General features: G+C 43.6%; 1 long non-coding RNA gene across 1 annotated transcript; it reads right to left on the bottom strand.

The window, feature by feature from the left end:
- Positions 1-1,790: 1,790 nt before the first annotated feature.
- On the bottom strand, positions 1,791-5,408 carry LOC117939550. Its single transcript, XR_004655600.1, has 3 exons — positions 5,272-5,408; positions 2,252-2,302; positions 1,791-1,949 (listed from the first exon to the last, which is right to left on the bottom strand). It is a non-coding gene; the product is annotated as an uncharacterized LOC117939550 (long non-coding RNA).
- Between the last annotated feature and the right edge of the window lie 2,513 nt (positions 5,409-7,921).

The following is a 7,921-nucleotide window of genomic DNA, read 5'->3' on the forward strand; positions in this document are numbered from 1 at the left end:
ATGGAGAAATCAAGTCTTACATGATATGTGCAAAACTGTAGGGTTAAGAGACTTTGTGTTGTTGTAGTATCAACAGGTTTTAGAGCATTTAGCATTTACATTATTTTCATTTACTTCTTATGATATAAGAACTGACGCAGACAATGTGCCAAAAATAATGAGCCACATGAAGAGACATTAGCATATGTCAGCAACAGCTGAGAAGATTCGGGTCTGTGGTGAACAGGTCCAGGGGTCCCTGGTGTAGGGACCAGGAACCCAAAGTTAAATCAATGAAATTGTAAAGAATGAGAACCAATGATTTACATAAATTCTTATCCTTTAACCTTTGTGCCGAGGCTCAGTAATGTTTGGCCCTCATCCTCTGGGCCCCCCACTTACTGGATTTACTTTTTGGGGAAAATAAATACCTTTTGTTCATTTTATGAAACATTGAATGAATTATTTACAGTTACATTTAGAAATGCACAGAGGTTAGAGAAGCACAATAGCTGCCCAACGTTGCAGTATTGTAAATATAGTATAGTATATATAGTATAGTATAGTATAGCTCAGATGTCTTTCATCAGATTTCTGCTCATGTTTAGAACTTTATGCACATTCAAAATATAACTCCTCCCATCTCTGTTGCCCGAGATTTGGAGAGTTGTAATATAGTCTGCTGTGCATGTCATTGCTCCGCTGATATGGTGGATCTCATGCAAACCGTCTGACAGACACAGAGGCCCATTTGGGTCTCTGGTCTCTGACAAAGTTTAGAGGAGGCTGTACGCTGCTCTTCATCGGAGGTCTACACGGATCCAACGCGTCGCTGCCCACAGCAGAGCGAGTCCACAACAATGAATTGACGTTGCTAAGCCTACCAGTCGTGCTGCTCACCTCTATCTTTACAGAGAGAGTGGACATGAAGCGACGGACGGGTCTGTGATGGATGCACCTGAGATGGAAAAAAAATGTTCTCAGTATGCGACATTCCGAAACTTCCACAGACAGGGAGCGCTCGTGAATCCCCTCACAGTCACTGAAAGCACAACTAGTCGATCATAAGTGGCACAACAGGTACATCTATAGATAAACTCATCTTTCAGAAATTTGACCGACCGGGTTGACACTTCAGCATGAGAAATTGAGGGTGTTGCGTGTGAGCGTTTGAGACCATTCAAATGTGTGTGTCTCACGGCCAATGCGTGAGAGTTGGCAGCCCTGTAGAACACAGAGTAAGAGAAAAAGCTCAAACAGGTGCAGGCTACCACCGAAACTGGGAACATAGGACACAGACTAATGAGAGAAAAAGCTCCAACAGGTGCAGGCTACCACCGAAACTGGGAACATAGGACACAGACTAATGAGAGAAAAAGCTCCAACAGGGGCAGGCTACCACCGAAACTAGGAACATAGGACACAGAATAATGAGAGAAAAAGCTCCAACAGGGGCAGGCTACCATCGAAACTGGAAACATAGGACACAGACTAAGAGAAAAAGCTCCAACAGGGGCAGACTACCATTGTGGTATAAAACCTGGAGCAGGCGCAAGAATTGAGCATTGATATTGATTGCCCAAGCATCAATAAAGCAGTAATAAAAGTATAAAGAGTCTAACATGCGTTGTGTTCAGGGTGGTGTGTTCAGGGTCTTACACGTGTTGTGTTCAGGGTCTAACATGTGGTGTGTTTAGGGTGGTGTGTTCAGGGTCTTACATGTGTTGTGTTCAGGGTCTAACATGGGGTGTGCTTAGGGTCTAACATCTGTTGTGTTCAGGGTCTTACATGTGTTGTGTTTAGGGTCTTACATGTAGAGTGGGAGTTCCCAGCCTTCTTGGACTTGTACCAGATGGTCATGCAGTCGTCCTGCAGTTTGAAGTAGCGCTGCTTCTTCCAGGTTCGAGACTTTATTTTCCTCATGATTGTCCCCACCAGCATGGACTGCAGGTTGTCGTCCCCCGGGATGCCTGAGGGACAAAAATGTCAGAAAAAATGTTTTAAAAAGTGCAATAAAAATTGTAGAAGTTATATCATAGAAGCTTAGCAAAACCTTCGAACAATTCTGAAACAACTGTTAAACGGTCAAAGTGAGCCAAAAAAACAAACACTGAAAAAGTGTCAAAGGCTTTAAAAATAAGTGATGGAAAAATGTGAACAAATCGAGTTTGGATGTGAAATCCAAATGTTTGTGTGTTTTTGTAACTTTAAAGACCTGGACCAAACTAGAAGATCAATTCAAAATGTTTTAGTATACAATAAGCAGACTTACGGAGGGCGCTCCCTGTGGAAGCCATTCGTTGTTGTCTCAAACGTCTGTCATCTGAACAAAAGAAGTTTACACATCATCAGCAAAACCAACGAAAACTAACCCGACACAAAGATTACTGCATCCGTTAGCAGACTTAGCGCCCATATTGTCCTTGTTTCCAGGTTCATAATTGTATTTTGAGGTTGTACAAGAGTAAGTTTATGGTTTCATTTTCAAAAAACTCCATATTTTTGCTGGACTGCACATTGCTGCAGATCCTGTTTCACTCTGTGTGTTTAAGTCCAGAGTGAGACATCTCACTAGTTTTAGCTCCAGAGTGAGACATCTCACTAGTTTTAGCTCCAGAGTGAGACATCTCACTAGTTTTAGCTCCAGAGTGAGACATCTCCCTTCTATCCTATCTTTGTTGGGAGCTGCACATGCTCAGTAGCTTGGTAAGATCCATCAGCTGATAACTCTTTCTCCAGCTTGTGTCAGTCCAAGGCAGGATTAACTGGAAGACTTCTTCTAGACCAGGGCCACTTGTGGAATATCTGAACAACAGGGACAGGAAGTAGAACAGGGACAGGAAGTAGTTCTTTTGGAGATTCTGGTCAACTAGTGGCTGTTGGAGCAGTGTTTTGCCATTGAGAACGAGCTAGCGTGCTACGGTTAGCCTCCTCGTCTCTAGTGACGTAGAAAGCCGTGCAGATATTTAACATCTTACCTGGAGACTGAAAACCGAGGACATTCAAAAATCGGATGTCACTCAGAACACCATGGACAGTGTGTATGCTTGTGGAAGCACCAGAGACACAAAATAACCCCCAAATCCCAGAAAAGGGTATTTCTTCATAATATGGGCACTTCAACACTGTGACTTACTCAGCTGTAGTACTCGACTCTGGACTCTTTTGTTGCATATTTCCACCGTTGTTGTTGTCATCCAAAGACAAGACAATGAAATGTTCGGATGCTCTGAAACTGTTCCTAAGCTATGCTTTATTTGCTTTTTACTGGAACATCACGGAAAAACAGTCTAATTTAGAAATGACCCTCTCACATCTGAGCTCTGTGTGGTGCATTTGCACGTGATGAGTGAAGCCTGCTTGACTTGGACTGACATGTCTGTACCAGGAGAGTTGTGGAGGACAGCTGGGGCGAGGGTTAGACTGCCGCACCGCACTCAGGTCGGGGTTCTGTGGTCTCGGAGTTTCGTCAGGTTTCTCAGTTAGGGTTGGGGTTTCTCAACATAGTGTATTTATTCTCTTGTATCAGCCTACATCTTGTTTACGGAGCCACCAAAGCTGCTCTGTCTGTTCTCCGTCAGGCTTTCTGTCCCTGCTGTCGTGCACTTTTTGTCTCGCTCACTAATTCCTCTAATCTCCCCAAATCCCCCATTATCCGTTTTAACTCATGACCTCAACCAACTCACGCTCACAAACACCAAACGGCATTCATAACATGAACACAGTTCCTCTCTCAGCCCGCGGGAACAAAGCGTCAACATAAAGTACTGAAACGTTCGCTCAGTCCTAAAGCCGCTGCGTGTCCCCGCATCTGTGTCTCCGTGTCCTATACTTGTAGGGCTGCAACTACTGTTTGCTGTCACAGTGGGTTAATGTCTCTAGGAATGATTAGTAGTTTGGTCTTTAAAATGTGGATCAGTGATTCCCAAAGGCCAAGATGACACCCTCAAATGTCTCGTTTGAACAAAGATGTTCAGTTTCCTGTCCCAGAGGAGAGAAGAGACTAGAACATACTTACATTATCAAGCTGACCTGTTTTATCATAAACAATGGCTCTAACTGATTAATCGATTATCCAAACAGTCTTTCATCTATAAATAGATCTTTCGTCTTTGCAGCTCTGGTTTCCTTCCCCTTGGATTGGTGTTTTCGCTTCCCTGAGCAGAGCCACAAAACAATGTCATCATGCTCAAAAAGCGTCTTAAAATGCCCAAAAAGCATAAAAAGAACTTTGCAAAAAGTATCCAAATTTCTTTATGAATAACTCACAACGGGGTCAAAAAAGGGAAGTTTCATTTTTTTCAAGACAAATGACTTAAACTGATGAACCCATCGTCTGAATAGTTAGAGATTCCTTTAATCTGATTCCTCACCCATTCATCTTTCATCCATTCAGCGTCCTCACACTGGGAAGTCCTGTTACAGTCTGTTAGAGATGTCCTCACTCTGGGACATCCTGTTACAGCCCGTTAGGCGTCCTCACACCGGGACGTCCTGTTACAGCCCGTTAGGTGTCCTCACACTGGGACGTCCTGTTACAGCCCGTTGGACGTCCTCACACTGGGACGTCCTGTTACAGCCCGTTGGACGTCCTAACACTGGGACGTCCTGTTACAGCCCGTTGGACCTCCTAACACTGGGACGTCCTGTTCCTATGCATCCATTAAAAGCAGCCCAAAGAACAAGAGAAAGCCGAGGGCTAAAGTGACAAAAAACCTGTCCACAACCTGTCCACAACTCATTCTTCAACATTAAACATACAAAAGACAATACACAGACAGAAAAGCTCGGCTCCCAACAGACTTGACTGTCATGATAACAATTGTTGCTGGATGATAAATTGTCCCAGAAATGATTGCAATAAATGATAATTTTGTCGTTCTGTAACCATTTTTACATAATATAATGATAATGGCATAAAAATGCAGCTACACCTTTTCAAAGATCCATAACCTTTTATTTCTAAAGAATATTTAACACTGGAACTGGAAGACGTTTAGATGAATGGAGTACCCAACCTAAACAATAATTAAAATGTACTGGAATAAAAAGCCAACACAATCCAAATAATTAAATAAGATGAAAAACCTTCCGGCGGCAATAATTTCCATTTTATTTTTATTTGGATTAATTTGATTTGTTGATTTATTGCATATTGAAACAGGCCTAGAATAAACAGCCCAGAGAAATGATATTAATATTACAGGAAGAACAAAGACCTGAACAGTGCAGTGTCCTGTCTAAAGCCTGCTCCATGTCGGTCAAAGGGCAAGAAGAAGAAAAGGGTCTAACCTGTAGCACCATCATAGCTGATCTGGGAACAGAGACCGCCACGCTGCACGCACGCTCCAACCAATGCCAGTCCAACGCCAGTCCAATGCCAGTTAGTCCAACGCCAGTCCAACACCTGTCCAACGCCAGTCCAGCGCTGCACCAATGCTGGAAGCAACTGAAACCACAGAGTCAGAAACTCTCTGTCACCCCTTCTCTCTCCTCTCTGTTTCTCTCTCTACCTCCCTCCTTCTCTCTTTTCTGTCTCCCAGGGAGAGAGAGCGAGAGAGAGCGAGAGAGAGAGAGAGAGAGAGTTTTCTGTCTCCTGTAACGTTAGAAAAGCCCTGCTCATCAAAGTTTGATCCGGCTCAGGTGCCAGAGATTCACCTTCAGGTGAGAAAACAGTCTGCAGATCCACTCTTACATCTTCAAACTAACATCAACCTCTCATACAACCCAGAGAACTCAGATTAACACACAACAAGTGACAAGAAGCGTCCAACACATCAAATAAAATTACACAAACAGGGCAAAGAAAAGCAAGCGAAGCGTTCCTCTGGGCGGTCTTCACCTAATTTCCCTGCTCGGGTTCTCAGGCATTAATAATCCACAGCTTCGGATCTGCTTCCCGGCTCACATTACACACACGCAGCCAGCAGGAAAACAGAGTAACAACAACACTACATTACCCAGCTGCCACCTGGAACCCTGAGACTTCTAACACTAGAAGATCTCCCATCTAACGTTACCGAGGCCGAGGTCTTCCTGTAACAGTAGGGGGCCCAAGTGATCAGCTGAGTTATCTGTAAGACACAAGTTGGATCTCCCAGTGTACATATGGAAGACTACTCTGTGTCCTCCCAAACATTTGGTGATGGGCATGGTGCTCCGTCAGGTCAGCAGTAGTTGGTGCTTCAGTTACCTGAGAACGGGCGACTGTCTGCAGCTCGTTAGGCAGAGATTACGAGACGACGTAAAGCTACAGTGAGTAGTTTCTGTCAGCCCCCCGCATACACGTCATACAAGCCTTCCCTGATCACGGACGCCCCCATCCCCTCCTCAAGGCAGTTGCTAGTAGCCAAGGATTATTAAAAAGACATGAGGTAATTGTCTTTATTTGAGTAAAAGTCCCCAGACCCCTGGGTTATTGACAAACCCCAAAGAGATTTGTGTGGAGCTGATGGTCTTAATCAGCTTTGTAGCCACTCACGTGGCAACGGCTTGAACGTAACGGTCGTTCATTAATATCATAAAGTTACACACTACAGCTTTAAGTATAGGAAAAAGATCCATGAGGATCACGGGTATCATGGGTAAAACTCTTGTTTTCTCTCTGGCTTTAAAGTTCCCTGTTTTGGGGGGGTGACAAAATTTCATTTCATGTCAGGGTTAAACATTGCAACACTACAACTAGATTTGTTTTGGAGGATTTGACTCAGCTAGCTAGCACGCTCTAGCATTAGCTGGTAACTTTAAGGGAAAGTCAGCAGATCCATGCTGATAATGTCTCCAGGTCTGTGTGTTTATCTGCCAAGTGGATTCTGGATTACTCCGTAAACCACATATATACTGGAGCTACCTTTTCTCCTTTTCATGAGGTCAGCTGGAGGAAGGTGAAGGGGAAAATAAGATTTGTTTCTCCTTTTCACCAGTCCAACACTAAGAAATGTTTTCTAATTGGTCAGCACTGGTCTTCCAGGTCGGTGTTTTCTAGAGGGGTGTTTCAACGTGTCACAAGGTCCAGTTGGTTTCTCTGCTGCTGGCTTCAGCCGGAGCTCGAGCTGTGTGTTTATCATCTTTCATTTCTTGTAACAGCAGATAACGGCCTTAATGTTGTGGCTCAAGCTTCTCTGGTATTTTGGGATGAGTCGAGGTGGCTCTGGTACTGGAACAATCCTGTCTGTGTTAAACACACATAAGAAACAAAGTATTATGCGGTCTATCTACAGATTCAGAAACATAATGGTCCTGTTGATATGTTCCCTTTTTCATGAGAGCAGGGAATTTGGTAGCCCACAACGGGGCCATGGTGGCAAAAAACGCCTTGTGGTGGCCATGGCTCCGTTTAATTTCCTTCACAACCACATGATGTATTTATACGAGTTCAGGAATGGACTGGCTTGCCTGTAAAAGAGTCCACAGTGGTCTTCAGTAGCTTGGGTCCGTCCATCCCCAGTTTGTTGGAGATATTTGGTTTCACCTCAAATGTTTGAGTCCAACAGATGAATAAATAAAGTTAGGTAAGTCTTGAGAAAGCTGCTGGTCGCTGTCCAACACACAGTTTATAGATGATGCTCTGTTAGCTTTACACTGAGTGCCATGTTAGTGTTTTGACAGCAACCTACTCCAAATAGCTAAATTGTTCCCAATTTGTACTTATTTTATTTGCATCTGAAAGAAAGCCCTTTTACCTCTAGTAAAAAAAAATCACCCTATTGTGACATTTCAAACGTGTCCAGCACAGTGGCTCAAGGTGGACTTCTTTGACTTACACACACGACAAAGCAGAATCTCACGTTCATGATGCATAATAACAATTTAATTATCATTGCCATTAATAGCAAGAGCACTTACCCAAAAAGGATGTAGTTACAACTAGAAAATTCCGCAGAAATTGCATCAGTGTGCCTCCTACTTGGTGCACATCCAAATAACAATACAACTTAATAAC

The sequence above is a fragment of the Etheostoma cragini genome, chromosome 24 (genome assembly GCF_013103735.1).
Source record: "Etheostoma cragini isolate CJK2018 chromosome 24, CSU_Ecrag_1.0, whole genome shotgun sequence".
In the NCBI taxonomy this organism is placed as follows: Eukaryota; Metazoa; Chordata; class Actinopteri; order Perciformes; family Percidae; genus Etheostoma; species Etheostoma cragini.